The sequence below is a fragment of the Astyanax mexicanus genome, chromosome 2 (assembly GCF_023375975.1).
Source record: "Astyanax mexicanus isolate ESR-SI-001 chromosome 2, AstMex3_surface, whole genome shotgun sequence".
NCBI classification, from domain to species: domain Eukaryota; kingdom Metazoa; phylum Chordata; class Actinopteri; order Characiformes; family Acestrorhamphidae; genus Astyanax; species Astyanax mexicanus.
The window spans coordinates 72,275,774-72,295,392 of record NC_064409.1 but is presented as its reverse complement, the minus strand read 5'-3'; the positions used below and the strand labels follow the sequence as shown (position 1 = coordinate 72,295,392).

Genomic DNA, 19,619 nt, shown 5'->3' with positions numbered 1-19,619 from the left:
GGGACAAAGATTTTACAATTTTTTCATCTACGCGGTCCCAGAGACTCAAAGAAAAGAAAAAGCAAGTTCCGGAATCTGCTGAGGAGGACGAAGCTAGCGACCATGCTAACACTCAAACAAACATGGCCACTCTCCTCGCTGAACTCAGATCTATCGGCTGTCGCCTGGATAATGTCGAGGGCCGTCTTCAAGATATCGCTGGCTCCGACTCCTCGGTGGAGGATTCGTTTTCCACTTTAGTGTCACGAGTTACTGCCACCGAGGGCAGACTGGAGGAAGCTGAAAACCGACTCTGGGTGGCGGAGGACTCGCTCAACAACCACGATGCCCAAGTCACTAAACTGTCCAAGATAGCGGAGTTCCTACAGGCGAAGGTCGACGACCTGGAAAACCGTGGAAGAAGGAAAAACCTTAAAATCGTCGGCTTACCGGAAAATGCAGAGGGAAACGTCCCTCTGGCAGAGTTTCTTCAACTCCAGATTCCCTCCTGGATGGATCTTCCCATGGGCGCCCCACCCATTGAAATTGAACGGGCTCATAGATCTCCAGCTTTGGCATCCCGGTCCAGAAGCACACCTCGGAGCGTGCTGGTCCGCTTTCTTCGGTTCACTACCAAAGAGGTCATCCTACGAGCTGCGTTGAAGAAACGCTCAATATCTCACAATGGGCCAACCCTGCGCTTCTACACTGATCTCTCGTCTGAAGTTCTACGCAGACGGCGCGAATTCGAGGCTGAAGTGAAAGCCCTGGCTCAGCGAGGCATGTACCGCGGATTCGCCTACCCAGCCAAGGTCCGGTGTGTTCGCGATGGGAAGGTGCAGCTGTTTGATAATCCAGAATCAGCACGCAAGTTCGTTGCTTCCCTTGATCACAACACGGACTGAACTCATTTTAATGCAAATTTCTTCTTTATAGAGGTGGAATGCTTATTTAACTGGTGGGATTTATTTGGATTTAGATGCAGCGAGTCAATGCTAATTGTGGCCAGGTTTTGGCCGTATTCAGAACTCGTTATTTGTTTGACTTAGTTATATATATTTTTTTTTTTTTCTCTTTCTCTCTCTTCCCCCCTATTTTACGTTTTTTTTAACGGTTTCTCGTATTTATTTTACATTCACCATTGAGTTTACATGCGGGTGTAGGGGACTGTAAGCCCTGAGCGGCGGTTGTGACTCTGATGTTGCCAAATACGTTGATTTTCGGCACCATCCAGCTTCCACACCAGATCGATGGTGTCTTTGCTGCACGTACCTCATAATCCCTAGAAGGAAATCAACTCCCTTTTTTATTACTCCAGCAACAAAGACAAAAAATCTTATTGTTTTTGCTGTAGTTATAAGTCTGTCCGCAATTTTATTTCCTAAACTTGTTGCTCTTCCGATGGCGTCTCCGTTACTAAAATCCGTTAAAATTATGGCATTTAAAAATTAACAGCTTAAAAATAAACAAGACTCTGCCACTGGTGTTTCTGAAGTAACTGTATCAGTTTTTTTAATTTAACAGTTATTTATTTTACTGTAATAATAAATATTATGATAAAGCGTGTTAGCAAATTATTTTTTTTTAAAGAAATACACTTAAAACCATTACTGTGCAATACAGTTTTCAGCTTGTCCTTAACTGATACATTCAGTCATAATAATAATATTCTTCTTCTTCTTATTATTATTATTATTATGACTTAGTGTATCAGTTAAGGACAAGCTGGAAACTGTATTACACAGTAATGGTTGTAAGTGTATTTCTTAATAAAATAATAATTTGCTAACACGCTTTATCATAGTAATAATAATAATTTCTCACCTCATGAGCTGTTACTTTAGAGCAATGGATTTTATATATATATATATATATATATTTAAAACATAAATGGGGAACCGAAAGTTGGTTCTGGATAAGGCACTACATGAACCTCATAATCCCTAGAAGGAAATCATCTCCCTTTTTTATTACTCCAGCAACAAAGACAAAAAATCTTATTGTTTTTGCTGTAGTTATAAGTCTGTCCGCAATTTTATTTCCTAAACTTGTTGCTCTTCCGATGGCGTCTGATATCATTCGTAGACTCTCCGTTACTAAAATCCGTTAAAATTATGGCATTTAAAAATTAACAGCTTAAAAATAAACAAGACTCTTTCACTGGTGTTTCTGAAGTAACTGTATCAGTTTTTTTAATTTAACAGTTATTTATTTTACAGTAATAATAAATATTATGATAAAGCGTGTTAGCAAATTATTATTTTATAAAGAAATACACTTAAAACCATTACTGTGCAATACAGTTTTCAGCTTGTCCTTAACTGATACATTCAGTCATAATAATAATATTCTTCTTCTTCTTCCACTTCTTCTTCTTCTTATTATTATTATGACTTAGTGTATCAGTTAAGGACAAGCTGGAAACTGCATTACACAGTAATGGTTGTAAGTGTATTTCTTAATAAAATAATAATTTGCTAACACGCTTTATCATAGTAATAATAATAATTTCTCACCTCATGAGCTGTTACTTTAGAGCAATGGATTATATATATATATATATATATATAAAACATAAATGGGGAACCGAAAGTTGGTTCTGGATAAGGCACTACATGAACAATGTGTGGTGTCTTTACATTTCATCATGAAAATACAATTATAAATCTTTAGAACAATTAATAAAGAAGATTAACAATTAGAATATTAACAATTAACAATTAGGTCCCTGCACAAGCTCCCTCAGCTCCCGATCTATTGTCTTCTTTAGCTCCCGCTCCATCCACTCACTCAGCTCCCGCTCCAACTTCTCCCAGTTCTCCCGCTCCAACCTCTCCGTCAGTTCCCTCTCAAACCTCTCATTTCTCTCCCGCTGGTTCCTCTCCTGACTAATCCTGTTCCACTCAAGCCACAGAATTATATCCTCCACCACACCAAGCCTTTCTCTGATCTGCTGCTCCATCTTCTGCGTCAGCACTCTAGCCTTTCACGTGAAGTACTGCGCCCTTTAATAGACATTTTGGTCATAGCCATAGTTTTATTAAGCTCATTAGCACCTCCTAACTAAATTGCTGCACGTACCTGATAATCACAAGAAGGAGATCGATTCCCTTTTTTACAATTCCAGCAACGAAGACAACAAATCTAATTGTTTTTGCTGTAGTTATCAGTCTGTCTGCAATTTCATTTCCGAAACTTGTTGCTCTTCCTAACGCGTCTGAGAAAACTTGTAGGCTCTCCATTTCTAAAATCCGTTAACATTATGACATTTAAAAAAACTGGTGTTTCTCAAGTATAACAATAATAATAATAATAATAATAATACAATTCTTCTTCTTCTCATTATTATTATTATTACGCCTGAATGTACTATCACATTATATTATATTATATTATATAAAAGTCTACATCGTAAGGCAGGGAGACCTCACTCAACACAGCTCAATTTCTCTGCCGAATGCCAGAAAAAAAAGTCCTCCGTGATTAAAAAGCTCATGGATGTCAATAAATATATTATTCAACAATTAATGATTATTTATATTTCTTAAATGTCAATATAATAAAATACGTGTAGTGTGTATGTATTTATAATATTATTGGCTATGAATAAACAACTGCCTTTATTATTTAGATCTTTACTATTTTATAATTTGAAAAAATCGCTACTAAGCAACAGACAGACGCAGAAACGGAGCGGACAGTGAGCCATCATGGTTGCCAGATTGTTAGTGTAATTCAGATAAAACCAATTCACTGGGTAAAAAACGTGTTTTAAATCCGCCAAAATCCTGAGAAAACCACCAAAACAGCTGATGTTCGTCATATTAACAATATTACAGGGTTTATTCCAACATGACCTTAACTAAAATACCTTCAATATGTGACGAATCACTGATTACAAAAAAAATATCTTTAAATTAGTTTATCTGCATGCTTGTATTATGTGTTTTTTGCCTTGTATCACAGGACACACGAACCAAAAAAGTAAATACAGTACATAAACATAACCTTGCAGCGTTTCCTACAGACAATTTCAGACACAACTCGACATTTGGCATGAAACCACCCAATCTGGCAACACTGCGAGCCGGTGTACGCTGTTAATTTCAGTTTTTCTTCATGTAGTTCAATAATATTAATATTTTGATCAGCGCAAATATAACAGGCATATAAATTACTTCATGATCAGCTCAGAGCTTCACTATCTTTAATTCAGAGCTCAGTTGCTTTATGGAGTTTTAAACGCGGCTAAACCCCTCTCTCATCTGTGTGTGTTTATGCGATCAGTGCTGGCGCATGATAATGATGAGTTAGTGTCCGAATTCACTCCTGTTTTACCACTAGTTAGTGAACTACATAGTGTCTCCCTAAATAGCGCAACACTTATGAGGGAGTATTAAGCCATTTTGGTCATAGCCATAGTTTTATTAAGCTCATTAGCACCACCTACCTACATTGCTGCACGTACCTGAGAAAGAGATCGATTCCCTTTTTTACTATTCCAAAAATGAAAACTATAAATCGGATTCTTTTGGCAGTACTTATTAGTCTGTCGGCAATTGCATTGCCGACACTTGCTGCTCTTCCTAACACGTCTGATACCATTTGTATGCTCTCCATTTCTAAATCCGTTAACATTATGACATTTAAAAATAAACAGCTTAAAAATAAACAAGACTCTACCACTGGTGTTTCTCAAGTATAACATAATAATAATAATAATAATAATAATAATAATAATAATAATAATAATAATAATAATACAATTCTTCTTCTTCTTCTTCTTCTTCTTCTTCTTCTTCTTACGCCTGAATGTATCAGTTAAGGACAAGCTGAAAATTACTGTTACACAGTAATGGTTTTAAGTGTATTTCTTAATAAAATAATAATTTGCTAACACGCTTTATCATAGTAATAATAATAATTTCTCACCTCATGAGCTGTTACTTTAGAGCAATGGATTATATATAATCATAAATGGGGAACCGAAAGTTGGTTCTGGATAAGGCACTACATGAACAATGTGTGGTGTCTTTACATTTCATCATGAAAATACAATTATAAATCTTTAGAACAATTAATAAAGAAGATTAACAATTATTAAATCAAATTGAATTTATCAATCCAAGTGATTTTCCTTAACCCTTTTATCTTCTCTTTATTTTCTCTTAGATAAAGTCACCACGTTTCAAATGAAAAAAACTGAGAAATCACTTACGCCCTCTTTCTCCAAGCAGTTCAGCCATAAGTTCAGCCCTCTGAGTTTGTGAAGTAAGTCTTTCTTCAGTTAAAATAAAAGCCCCAAGTGCTTCAATTGTCTGCTGTGTAAAATGCCTTTTAATAAATCAAGAATAGGGAAGAGCACTCTCCCGGCAGCAGAGAAAGGTTATATATTTTGTTAAACTACATATTCATGAGATTTTCTGTGATAGATAATATATTTATTGTTGCAGAGTAACAGCTCATGAGGTGAAAAATTAGGTTTGTAAATCAGTAATCATTATAACAGTGCTTGTCTGTGAAAGGCTGATAATTTTATATATTTTTTATTTTATTTACTATTTTATTATATTTTCACATTCATATTTTTGCTACATTGTATAACAACACTACTACTACTACTACTACTACTACTACTACTAATTATTATTATTATTAGTAGTAGTATTATTATTATTATTATATGATAATAATAAGAATAATTGGTTTATTAAAATTGTTTATGACATTTAAAATATACAACTCAACTAAATGTATCAGTTAAGGACAAGCTGGAAACTCTATTACGCTGATCTACTCCATATTAGAAATGGGGTCACCAGTTTGGTAGAAACTTTAAATAACATCGCTAGGAGGCTTAACATTGTTTTAGTATTCACAGATGAAATAATTAACTCATTTAATTTTATTGAGTCACATCATATTAAAAAAACATTTTAAAGGCTGTCCTTCAATGTGAAACTCATTTACAATAATAGGCTGCCTGACTGGTGAGTTTTTGTGTGTACTTAATGTTTTGGCTGCTCTGGCGTACTGTCGTCATATAAATGAGTGATATTTGTTGAATGCCTGTACTTGTAGGAAAATTAAGCATTGATTGCTGGGTATATTATATATTTTTGTGGTTTGTAGCTGTATTTGTGGGCTGTTTATGTGTATTAAATTCATGTAACTCAGGCAACACAGAGAATATGTATTGTAATGTTTATCTATATGTTGCTTCATGGCTGCTTCAATGTGGTGTGGCATGGAGGCAATCAGCCTGTGGCACTGCTGAGGCATTATGGAGGCCCGTTTGCACACTCCGTTTTTATTGTGGTTTCACTCTGTTTTATTGTGGCCGTTACGCACTTTTCTTACTGCTTTTGTCAGAAACTAGTCGAGATCTTGCTTCTCTGTGTTACTGAAGTAGTGCTTTATTCACAAGCTCTGTTTTTGTTCAGTCCTGAATTTTATGTCTTTCTCCCCCTCAGATTGAGAACAGGTTAGACTGTGCGCGCACCTACATTCCACCACGTAGGTAATTCATTGTATAAACACATTAGATTAAAAGGGCGGGTACCAACATATGTATTTTTGTATTATAAGACTAGTGTAGCTAGACAGGTTTTTGTTTGTTTATTCCTTTTCTTTTGGGTAGTTAGGCTAGTGTCTTAAAAGAGCTTAGTGTGATTTTGTTTTGTTCTGTTCTTTTCTTTGGTACCGTTCATCTTCTCTTTCTGAGGTGAGGTTAATCCAAATCATGTCTGTCTCTGATGTTTCCCCTGTTTGTTGCTGCATAAATGTAAAGTAAAGAAAAGCCTAAATAAATCTAAATTACTTGTTCTGCTTTAAGCTGCCTGCTCTCCAGTCAATTCACTCCTTAGATACCAGTTTCAAGTTCCACCTTAAGCGATCCATATCTTAATAATGTTACTGGTTCCGCTCTACACCCCTAGACCATGGCCTATTAAGTATTGGGACAGTAACACAGGCCAATTGAGCACAGTAATACCATGGTCAGTAAACCATTTACCAGTGGTTTTGGCACTGTGAGCAGGTGCCAGATCGTGCTGAAAAATGAAATCTTCATCTCCCTAAAGCTTTTCAGCAGATGCAGAACAATGTTAAAAGAAAGTTACGAGGCATAATTAAAACAATATACAAGTAATGACAATGGCAATACAAAAATAAAGTACTAAGTTTTATTTACTACAGTTTTATGTATTTCTGACTAGATTATATAGATTATATTTTCAAAGATGCTGGGTTTCACCTCATTTGCTGATTTATAGGTCAAGAAAGAAGTCACACAGTGTTGTACGGAGGCGAGTCATCCTCTGCTGGTTCATGTTATACCCTAACAAAGAAACCAAGATCAGGGATGAGTTTGCCAGTCATTTGTACTGGTCCTAATAATATGCAAAAAAAATAGTATTAGTTGCATTATTAACATGTGGAAGGCTAAGAAGTAAAGTAATCGATATAAATAACTACACATTACATGACTAGGTGATGATGTGTGTGTGTGTGCATCAACATCTTATACGTAGACGCTGCATAACCTGCCTCCTGGCGTGTCAGCATGGCTGCCATATTGGCGGAGGCAACTCTGCGCTCCCAGTGCATTAATTTACACTGAGGAAGGTGATTAATACACCCATAATAATCACAACTCTACCAATTTTTACCCGATTTACACGGTTTTGTTTGTTACAAACAGCAGAGATGGAGTAATGATTCAGGACGCTGTTATACATTAGAAATACCTGCTTTCATGCTGAAATACTTTGTTTTATGCTTTTTAACAAAGACAGACATATTGAATGGCACTTTAATAAGTGTATAAATTAATGAATTTTATGTAGGAGTTATTTATGTATCTTTACAATTTGTTTATTTTGACACTTTCCACTTACAGTGGTGTGAAAAAGTGTCTGCCCGCTTCCTGATTTCCTGATTTTTTGCATGTTTGTCGCACTTAAATGTTTCGGAACATCAAACCAATTTAACTGTTAGTCAAAGACAACACAGGTAAACACAAAATGATATTTTCAAATGAAGGTTTTTATTATTAAGGAAGAAAAAAAATCCAAACCTACATGGCCCTGTGTGAAAAAGTGATTGCCCCCTTGTTAAAACATACCGTCACTGTGGTTTCTGACACATGAGTACACTGTCTCTAGCCACACCCAGGCCTAAAAATTGCCACGCCTGTTCTCAATCAAGACATCACTTACATAGGACCTGCCTGACAAAGTAAAGTCCACCAAAAGATCCTTAAAAGCTACACATCATGCCGAGATCCAAAGAAATTCAGGAACAATTGAGAAAGAAGGTAATTGAGATCTATCAGTCTGGAATGGGTTATAGAGCCATTTCCAAAGCTTTAGGAATCCAGCGAACCACAGTCAGAGCCATTGTCCACAAATGGCAAAGACATGGATCAGTGGAGAACCTTCCCAAGAGTGGCCAGACGCCCAAAATTACCGCAAGAGTGCAGCGACAACTCATCCAAGAGGTCACAAAAGACCCCACAACAACATCCAACAAGAACTGCAGCCCTCACTTGCCTCAGTTAAGGTCAGTGTTCATGCCTCCGCCATCAGAAAGAGACTGAGCAAAAATGGACGAAAAACCACTGCTGAGCAAAAAAAAACATTAAAGCTCGTCTCAATTTTTCCAGAACACATCTTGATTATCCCCAAGACTTTTGGGAAAACGTTCTGTGGACCGATGAGACAAAGGTGTGTGTCCAAGTACATGTGGCGTAAAAGAAACACTGCATTCCAGAAAAAGAACATTATAGCAACAGAAAAATATGGTGGCGGTAGTGTGATGCTCTGGGGACTTGCTGTGATAAATGGAACTATGAATTCTGCTGTCTACCAAAAGATCCTGAAGGAGAATATCGACCTGAAATAAATCTGAAATAAATGATAGTATTAATCACAAATAGGTCTTACCACAGGTCCCCTTATGTAGTGGCATTACATAATCCCCCCCCCCCCCCCCCCCCCCCCCAGCTGGAGGCTACCGGGGAATAGCACCAAAGTATCGCTTCAAATTTGCCACATTTACAACGTCCTGTTGATCCCCAGGACGCAATCCCATGACTGCATAATTCACTGGACCAAGCTTCTTCTCCACTTTGACAGGCCCCATCCACTTAGGAGCTAATTTAGCAGAGAAATTTTCAGAAGCTTTAGAGATATGATGGGCACGCACCCAGACCAAATCTCCCTCTTGAAAGTGCACATCTTTCCTTCGGGTATTATAATACCTGGCTTGTCTGAGGTGTGCCGCATGAGCTGAGCATCTCACCTTCTCGTTGAGCTGGTGTTGTCTCTCAACAAGGGAATATGAGGGATGGTTTGGCATCACAGCCTGATGGTAAATAAATCTCTCCAAAGGACCCTTCAGGGTTCTACCTAGTGCCAGCTCATCAGGAGTGTTCTTTGTGGTTTCATGTCTGGCATTGTTAATGGCGAACCTGAATTCACACAGCCACCTATCCCAGTCTTGGTGGTTTTCCTTCACATATGAGGCCATCATTGTCTTCAAAACTTTGTTGACCCGTTCTGTAAGATTGGTCTGAGGATGGTAACTAGTTGTAAGTTTCTGGGTTACTCCCCAGATTTTACACAGGTCTGACATCAGTTGGCTAAGAAATTGAGGACCCCGATCAGATAAGACATATTTTGGCACACCCCACCTGGTGAAGATCTCTTCTCTCAGGATTCTGCAGAGACGATGCCCTCTGCTGTCACGTAAAGGGTACAGTTCAATCCACTTGGTAAAGTAGTCCACAATCACAAACAGGTAGACGTTGCCCTTCTTACTCTTTGGAAATGGACCCATGAGATCCATTCCAAGCATATAGCCCGGCTCTTTGATCTCTGTGCTCTGAAGGTACCCAGAGGGTTTGGTATTTGAGGGCTTTTAAAAAATGCTGACACAGCATTAAAACTACAGGATATTTTTGATACCCTATGTTACCCTCTTAGATAATGCTACCAACATTAAAAAAGTAGGATCTTTTGATAGTCTAAAAACCATTTCAGTGTTAAGTAGTAATATTGAGCTACATTCTTTAACTGTATACCAGCAAGTTATACTTACATATGGAGAGGAATTAGTACCAAATTGAAAAGCAGTCACTACACTACAGTCCCTTTTCACAGTAAAAAGCAAAGTGACAGTATACATGGATTTACATTTTAAAAGCAAATTGCTGTTTTTGTTTAATTCAATACATGAGACTTTATAATGCAATCAGTTCAACTGTTTTTTTTTCATTGTTAGCCCCCCAAGGATGCATCGTTCAGTGGCTGCGACATATACAACATGCATAACATAATTTTTTTTAATGAATATTCATTTCATTATATACATGGATATATTTCAGCAAGTATGTTTAGTGAAATTGTATTTATTTAGAATAATATTGTTGAAAACATACGGGGGCACTGGGAGGAGGGTATTAAACGTCCTGAGGTATGAGCTCTTGATGCTTAAAAAGTAGTAAAAACATGCAATGGAAACTGACAGGTTAAATCTCTGAGACAACTTTTCGTATCCTTCCCCTGAACAACTATGTTGAACAATCTTTGTTTTTAGATCATTTGAGAGTTGTTTTGATGAGTCCATGATGCCACACAGAGGAGATTCAAATAGGAGAACAACTTGCAATCGGCCACCTTAAATACCTTTTCTCATGACTGGATAAACCTGGCTATGAAGTTCAAAGCTCAGTGATGTTAACAAACCAATTTTGTGCTTCAGTAAGTTAGTAAAAAGTAGTGAAATTATATAATTATTATATTTTTTAAAAATGGCGCCCTCTTTTGGATGCTCCATGCTGCTGACATAAGGACAGCTTATTAGCTGTAATATATGGCAATATCCAATAATTTAGGGGTATTTAAGCAGGTTTAATGTGGTGTCTTGCTGCACTCTAGTGGTCATTTGGTGAAACTACTCCAGGTTCTTAATAAAAAAAAATACTGAAAAGTACTGACTACAAAATGTTACATATCAAATTTTCCTTTGGTGTACCATTATTACATGGGCCATATATGATAATTGCCAAGGTTGAGCTTGATAGCTTGTATATAGTTCAGGAGAAACAGTAATCTAATATTGGCTCCGCCCCCTCTGGTGTGTGTCTACATGAACTGACAGGGTATCTGAGAATCATGTTATGATCAAAGGTCTGAAGTGGCATGGATGTCAGGTTAAGCATTCAAAAGTTACAGGTCTAATTTGCATATTGTGGCCATATTGTTTACAAATTTAAAAATTTATTAAATAATTATTGAGGCTTATGTTCTTATGCTGAGCTGTTTCACACCAAACATGTCATGATTGTCAATGAGTTCTCAAACATAGGTTTAGCATATTATGCACAATTTACAAAAAACCTAAGTTGGTGGAGCATAAACAAGAATGACCAAGGTGGCTGACCAGCATTATCAAGAAGGATAAAGATGTTCAACCAGCAAGATCAGCATGATTAACTTTGCCATAGTGTTCAGCAGGGCTTTTTCATAACAAACAAACTGCTACAGAGTTCATTTGGGACCAGAACAAGACCATTTTGTCTCAAAGGTCTTGGTGTGGTTGTTGTGATTACTGTATTTCACACACACTGCACCAGGCATAAAAATTAACCAGAATCCAAATTAACCAGACCAAAAAGTGCAGGCCGGATTGAGGGCTTTTACCAGTCAAGCACCAGATATGAAGAGCAAAAGGGATCTTATTGTCAAGGTTCTCTCCAGTTTGCCAGTGACTGTGCTGAAGTAGATACCCTCTCCTCTGGGGGAAAGTGTGCAGCCCTTCTCTCTTACCAGAGCTGAAACTTCTCACAATCTGCATTATCAAGACATTTACACAACATACTTCAACAATGGGTAAAATGCATGAATTGCAAATATTTATTTGAGAACAGAAAAGATTAAAAACTAAAAACTAATAAAATGACTAAAAAAATGATCTTGGTTGGATGGAAGGAGGATGACAAAATTAAAATATGATCGTGCACTCGTGGTCTTCACGTTCCAAATCTATAAAAAAATTAAATGCAAAATATTAAAAATTTTCATGCATTACATTATGTTACTCATTTCTTATTTCCAGTTAAAATATGTACTGATTTACAACTTTGCATTATAGTCTTGTTATCGGAATTAACCAGACAAATCACTCCACCAACTAACAACGGCCATGCACCACCACCCACAGAATCGAGAAAAAGCCATCAGTCTGTCAATCCTTTCCGTGTCCGGGCCGGGTGAGGTTCCCCGTGTTGAGTCAAATTAAGCCGCAGGCTCCACTCCTGGTGGTGCCCTTCCGTCAATTCCTTTAAGTTTCAGTTTTGCAACCATACTCCCCCCGGAACCCAAAGACTCTGGTTTCCCCACACGCTGCCCGGCGGGTCATGGGAATAACGCCGCCAGCCCACTCCCGAAGTCCAACTACAAGCTTTTTTATTTGGAATTTGAGGAAAATGTTGTCTGTAGTTTGTTTTATTCTACAAACTACAGACAACATTTTCCTCAAATTCCAAATAAAAATATTGTCATTTAGAGCATTTATTTGCAGAGCTTTCAGACTTCATATTGATCAGACCTTAAAATGTGGTTCAGAAATCAATTTTTGGTGGAATAACCCTGGTTTTTAATCACAGTTTTCATGCATCTTGGCATGTTCTCCTTCACCAGTCTTTAGTATAACTTCTTCAAGATAACTTTATCTTCAAGAGCCTGAGCCCTGGCTATCAGACTGGTGATATTATCCTCTGCAGCAGATACCCGGACCTCCGCCTCACCGACCCGCTCGGCACATTCATTAACATCTCTTTTCACATTCTCTATTGCTGACAGAATACCGTCTAATTTGGAGGAGAAATCAGACTTTAAGCTTGCGATTGCAGCCAATATTGCGTCTGAGCCAATTTCAACCGTCTTTTCCTTCTCATTCGACTCACAATTATCCTCCTCCATTACCTGGTCTGTTCCCGTGTTAGCCCCGCCATTGTCACCGCTAGCTTTAGCGCTCACCTTAGAAGTGAAGTCAGATAACTTCGACTGGGTCGGCTTACTAGTCATTTTACTTGACTTCCTTTGTGAAAGAGGCATCATTGCTGACTTAAGATGTTGTTCAGTGTCTCATATAACGAGTATTTTCCAGGATTTTACAGAAAGGTAGCGGAGCCGAGGCGAGCACGTCATTACCGGAACCTTGCATGATGTTGATTTAACCAGTCAACCAGTGCAAAAGCTACATGCACAATTCTGAACATACACATACACAATTCTGTTTTTTAAATTAATCAGGTTGTACTTTAGATTCTCTATTAATTTTGTGCATGTTATGTCCTGTTAACTACAAACATGGGTGCATTCTTAATAAAATACTGTTTAAAGGCTTTATATGTAAATAACAAATACTAAATATTAGCAGTAAAATTGTGTACCAATAATGTCTTAATTGTCTTAATACCTTAATTTTGCCTCCTGTGGCCAGCACCTCTGCATCACATGCACGTCGTCCATCATCATGCAGCTATCCTGCGCCTGGCAATCCTGCGGAACAGATATTCTGCAGTTAGGAAGGAATTTACAACCAGTACCAGACTCTGCCTGTTGAAGACGACTCTGACTACAGACGTGCACTTGGAGCCAAGGCGACGCTTCAGGGGCTGCAAAGCCGGAGCTAAACTAAAGGCTAAACAATGGGAGAACAGCTGGAAATACAAGCCTTGTATACTGACAGTGGTGATGGGGAACGTGAACTCGCTGGTGAACAAGACGTACGAGCTCGCAGCATTAGTGAGGAATTGTCTGCAGGAGCTAAGCAAAGAAATCCCCCCTCCCCCCCTCCGAAAAACGGGTGAATTTTGAATTATCTTTCTGCCTACGTAGGCAGAAACTCACAGACCAGCCCACCTTGGCTCGAGAAACTCCCAGAGGCGGAGCTGAAGCGACGCAACATCACCGCTCATCAGTTAGGAGGTGGGAGGCAGTGAGCGGCAGAGCGGCGGAGGGGCGTCGCAGTGCTCCTAGCCAATCAGAGGAGAGATATCTGCATGCTGTTTGCATGTATGAATATTCATTAGCAAAGCTGGAATCCGGTCATTTTGGACACACCCCTAAAACAGTCCATTAAAAAAGAGCTATACAGAGACACCTGAGCACTTTTTTTTTACAAAAACGAACACGAAGGCTCTATAAACATAATGCACACAACAATTATTACTACAGTCCACACACTGCTTTCAATAAGCAAACGTTTAATACTACAACATTACCACATACACTACAACACATTTAACAGACAATTGTGAGTGTACATTTTGTACAGTCAGTGTTGATTTAACATTGGGTAATTTGCTGTAAAACATATCTAAAGTTAGGTTAAATAAACAGTTAAGTTACTTACTCAAATCCTCGAACTGCTGCATTTCTTTTTCCGGTGAAGAGGGCCTCATTGGCCACCCTCCACCGGATCAGCTCCCTGGTGTCCTCATCACTCCCTGCAATATAAAACTTTAGCTTTAAATGGAATGGCAAATGTGACAATATTGTAGCAGGGTTACAACAATAATAAATATTTAGCATCAATTACCTCAAAGCAAGATTTATTTCTTTTAAAAGTATAGTTTTGGCTTATTACTAGCTACTAAGGTGAACCACCAACTTCATCACAATTGTATGACAGCTAAGCTAGGCAGCCAAGATGTAAACTAAAATGAAAATGCTAAAATAGCCAGCTAGATTAGCCATTCAACTTTATTTAACATTACGTTATATAGCTAACTACCTAACTAGTTAAACAACGTAACCTGCAAACCACTTACAAGTACATTTGTAGCCAAATTAACTCAGCAATACTTTAAATTACAGAAAGACAGTTCAGGAAACTAGCTAACCTAGATACTTCAGAATGAGCCATTAAGCCACGTTGAACGGTGTGCTAGCGAGATTAATAGAGGTACTAAAACACAAAATTCAAAACTACATTCAGATGAGAACAAACAAATCTAGTTAGCGTTGGCTAGCTAACACCAGCTGTAGCTAATCCCGCACGTTTAGCCCACACAACCGCTCAACTTACTCGACTCTGTGATCCTAGGTAACTGAAATAGCGCTACATTTCTTTACTAACAATACAACATTAAGCTAGCTAGGTTAGCTTGGCTGGCTAACTAGTTAGCGAGCGAGCTAGCATGACTATCTTAGCGCGTACTGACGGTAGCCTTAAACACTTGCAAGTTAGCGTTAGCGAAGTTAATAAATTAAAAATCAAATAAAATATGCGTATCATTCTTCACAAAATTACTCATAACGTTACTTTGGGTACTTAAGTGGTGATATTTTCTATTATTCCGATTACATTCTACTTAAACTTGTAAAGACCCGCGTCACCGCTGTCCGCCATCTTCAACCTCTGCTTCGCTTCCGCCGCCCCCCTTGGAACTCTGGGAAATATGAGCGGGTGAAGTGTGCAGGGCTTGCATACTTCAAAATCTGTCCCGGTGCAGTATGTCATCCGGGAACTTTTCGCATACCTAAACTCGCATACTGCGCATTCGGACACACTACCCCATCTCGCATACTGCTTTTGCATACTGTTTAGTATGGAAGTATGCGATTTCGGACGCAGTCAGACACTAAAACGCCGCTTTTTACGCCGTTGCACTGAGACGGCGCGCCAAAAGGGTCGAAAAACGCCGTGGGAAACGGCGTCTTCTGTGCTTTTAGCGGCGTTTTTAACGGCGTCGTGAAATCATACGGCGTATATTACGGCGTCTTGAAATCATACGGCGTATATTACGGCGTAAAACCCACACAGAACGGCGTATTTTACGCCGTTCTTTTCGATAAAAGGCGTCTGGTCCAGGCGTTTTTTGGGCCTTTTGGCGTTTCATAGTATACGGCTCGAGAGCGCGTTTGTGCGCAGACCTCTCTCACCATGGCTCCGGCGAATGTCATAATAAAAGTCTTCCGTGATTATTATTACTATTATTCTATTACATCAAATTTAATGTTATATAGAATGTACTATCACATTATATTATATTATATAAAAGTCTACATCGTAAGGCAGGGAGACCTCACTCAACACAGCTCAATTTCTCTGCCGAATGCCAGAAAAAAAGTCCTCCGTGATTAAAAAGCTCATGGATGTCAATAAATATATTAGTCAACAATTAATGATTATTTATATTTCTTAAATGTCAATATAATAAAATATGTGTAGTGTGTATGTATTTATAATATTATTGGCTATGAATAAACAACTGCCTTTATTATTTAGATCTTTACTATTTTATAATTTGAAAAAATCGCTACTAAGCAACAGACAGACGCAGAAACGGAGCGGACAGTGAGCCATCATGGTTGCCAGATTGTTAGTGTAATTCAGATAAAACCAATTCACTGGGTAAAAAACGTGTTTTAAATCCGCCAAAATCCTGAGAAAACCACCCAAACAGCTGATGTTCGTCATATTAACAATATTACAGGGTTTATTCCAACATGACCTTAACTAAAATACCTTCAATATGTGACGAATCACTGATTACAAAAAAAATATCTTTAAATTAGTTTATCTGCATGCTTGTATTATGTGTTTTTTGCCTTGTATCACAGGACACACGAACCAAAAAAGTAAATACAGTACATAAACATAACCTTGCAGCGTTTCCTACAGACAATTTCAGACACAACTCGACATTTGGCATGAAACCACCCAATCTGGCAACACTGCGAGCCGGTGTACGCTGTTAATTTCAGTTTTTCTTCATGTAGTTCAATAATATTAATATTTTGATCAGCGCAAATATAACAGGCATATAAATTACTTCATGATCAGCTCAGAGCTTCACTATCTTTAATTCAGAGCTCAGTTGCTTTATGGAGTTTTAAACGCGGCTAAACCCCTCTCTTTGTGTGTGTTTATGTGACCAGTGCTGGCGCATGATAATGATGAGTTAGTGTCCGAATTCACTCCTGTTTCACCACTAGTTAGTGAACTACATAGTGTCTCCCTAAATAGCGCAACACTTATGAGGGAGTATTAAGCCATTTTGGTCATAGCCATAGTTTTATTAAGCTCATTAACACCACCTACCTACATTGCTGCACGTACCTGAGAAAGAGATCGATTCCCTTTTTTACTATTCCAAAAATGAAGACTACAAATCTAATTTTTTTTGCAGTACTTATGAGTCTGTCGGCAAGCTGCTCTTCCTAACACGTCTGATACCATTTGTATGCTCTCCATTTCTAAATCCGTTAACATTATGACATTTAAAAATAAACAAGACGGACTTCCGGTTCTGACACCGCATGGAGCGGACGTGAGTTAGAGTTCCCTCCGGCCTATAATCCAGTCTGCGTCCCCGCCGTCTCCTGAGGCAGTAGCCCCACCTGGAGCTAGTGCTGCTCTGCTTGTCCAGGACATCGCGGCGCTGAAGTCTGAACTGATTCCAAGACTGCCCGTGTGCAACAGGGGCTTCACAGTGCATGTGCACTGTCATGCCCCGGAAATGCACTCTCAAGCGCCAAACCTTCCGTGGCCAATGAAATTAGGTGTGGGCGTGGTAAATTCCGTGGCCAATGAAATTTAGTCTAGATGGAAACAGGGGTCCACGAGCACATAGTGGATTTTTTTTTTTTCGCCACCTGTTTTTTTCTTAATCTTTGGAGTGTCTATTTTAAGATTCTGACAGGTAACAGGATGAAATAATTTCCCATGACATTTATGCATCTATGCTGATTCTGAACCGGAAAAAAATATGAAGAAAATGGCATAGCTCCTTGAGTTAACAACCTATACAGACAAATGAGCCACTTTTCCATACAATTCTGGGCCAAGGAATTTAACGAAATGGTTATTAAGTTTTTTACAAATTTGGGACAAAAATATAAAACAAATAGCAAAAAAATGTAAATTTGCCTGTATGTTTTCACATTATACTAAAATCCTGTGCATTAAATAAAAACATCTTGGGGTTTTTCTTAATCTTTGAAGTCTACTTTAAGATTATGACAAGTCACAGGACAAAAAATGTCCTGTGGGGCTTATTTTTAACCCTTTACTACACCTATCCCAAATCCGAACCTAAAAAAATATGAAGAAACTGGCATAGCTCCTTCAGTTAAAAACCTATACAGTCAAATGAGCACACTTTTCCATACAATTCTGGGCCAAGGAATTCCATAGAATGGTTGTTTTTAAGTTTTTTTTTTAACATTTTGACTCAATTCTTGGACAAAAAGATTAAAAAAAAGTGGATCTCTGAAGCCTGAACCCTTAACAAAATGTACAATTTTTAGCACATGCACTGCCCAGCCCCGGAAATGCACTCTCAAGCTCTTTTTTTTACACTTTTACGCTTCTGAAGATTTATAAAAGAGTTTTTTAAATCCATAGTGTGTTTTGCGATTTTACAAATGGCAACAGACATGACAACAGCTAGCAAGTGTAAATGATAAGTGTAGTTTGTGCGCATTGTATCTTTTAATAAGCAAATAAGAGATCAATACATCCAGAGAGCAGTAGAGCTATTAATATTAATTAAGCAATATGTTAAGCAATATGTTAAGCAATATGTTCTTGCATTTGCCATTAGGTTTTATTTGTTCATACGTCGCTAGTCGATCTGACGTCATGTTAACGGAGCTAGATGTTTTCTGGGTCGTTTCTTGAATATTTGTCATTTCCGGTAATATGTGCCTTTTAGTTTTTGTGCGTGCGTATCCTTGTATACTTGAGATGGTTGATGATCCCCAATTCAGTGGAGAACATGGTCTTTGAGTTAAATTTGGGGAAGGGGATAAATTGTTCATGAGATTTTTGAGATTTTCTTTTTTTGTTGCTGGCATTGTATTGTTTTTCATTTTTTTTCACGTTGCCCTACTAATTTAAATGGTCAATTATACACAACGTAACTTCAATTGTGGACCTAATTTAAAATTTGGCAGTTGGAATGTTAATGGTTTGAACAATATGGTTAAGCATCTAAAGGTGAATGCCCATTTGAAGCATTTGAATTTAGACATAGCTTTTCTACAAGAAACCCATCTTATCAGGGACGACCACTCCAAGTTGAATTTTCCCGTGGGTCGGAAAAAAAATTTCACTCTACATTTCCTTCCAAATCTAGATGTGTTGCGATTTTAATTAAAAAAGGAATTCAGTTTATCCCCGATTTTGTTTGACCTTGTTTGACATGAAAGTGTTGTTGGTAAACATCTATGCCCCTAATTTTGATAATCCTAATTTTATGCAGAATCTTTTTCGTTCAATTCCTTCCTTAAATACCCATCTTTTAATTATGGGTGGAGATATTAACTGTACTATTGATCCAGGTTTGGATCACTCAAATCCACGTTCTCTCACTCCATCATCAATGTCTAAAGTAATTTCTGAGTTCATCACTGAAAATTAAATTGTCGATTCTTGGAGGTTTTACAATCCGCTAGCTAAGGGGTTTTCTTTCTACTCTCACCCGCATAATAAATTTTCACGTTTAGATTACTTTTTTGTGGACAAGTTATTGCGACTGACTATCATTCAATAGTCATTTCTGATCATGCACCTCATACTATAAATATACAGTGTACTAACCGACACACTTTCCCCTCTAT

The 19,619-nt window shown here is 38.0% G+C and overlaps 1 long non-coding RNA gene across 3 annotated transcripts in view; it reads right to left on the bottom strand.

Annotated features, from left to right (window-relative positions):
- Nucleotides 1–18,103, bottom strand: part of LOC125799072 (uncharacterized) — a 188,020-nt gene extending 169,917 nt beyond the window's left edge. For 2 of the 3 annotated variants that reach the window (XR_007437911.1, XR_007437906.1), the window contains exon 1: nucleotides 14,404–18,100. This is a non-coding gene — a long non-coding RNA (uncharacterized LOC125799072). Of the gene's footprint in view, nucleotides 1–13,464; nucleotides 13,548–14,403 lie in introns of all 3 variants that reach the window. The other variant, XR_007437897.1, reaches the window with a different exon arrangement.
- Nucleotides 18,104–19,619: the final 1,516 nt, after the last annotated feature.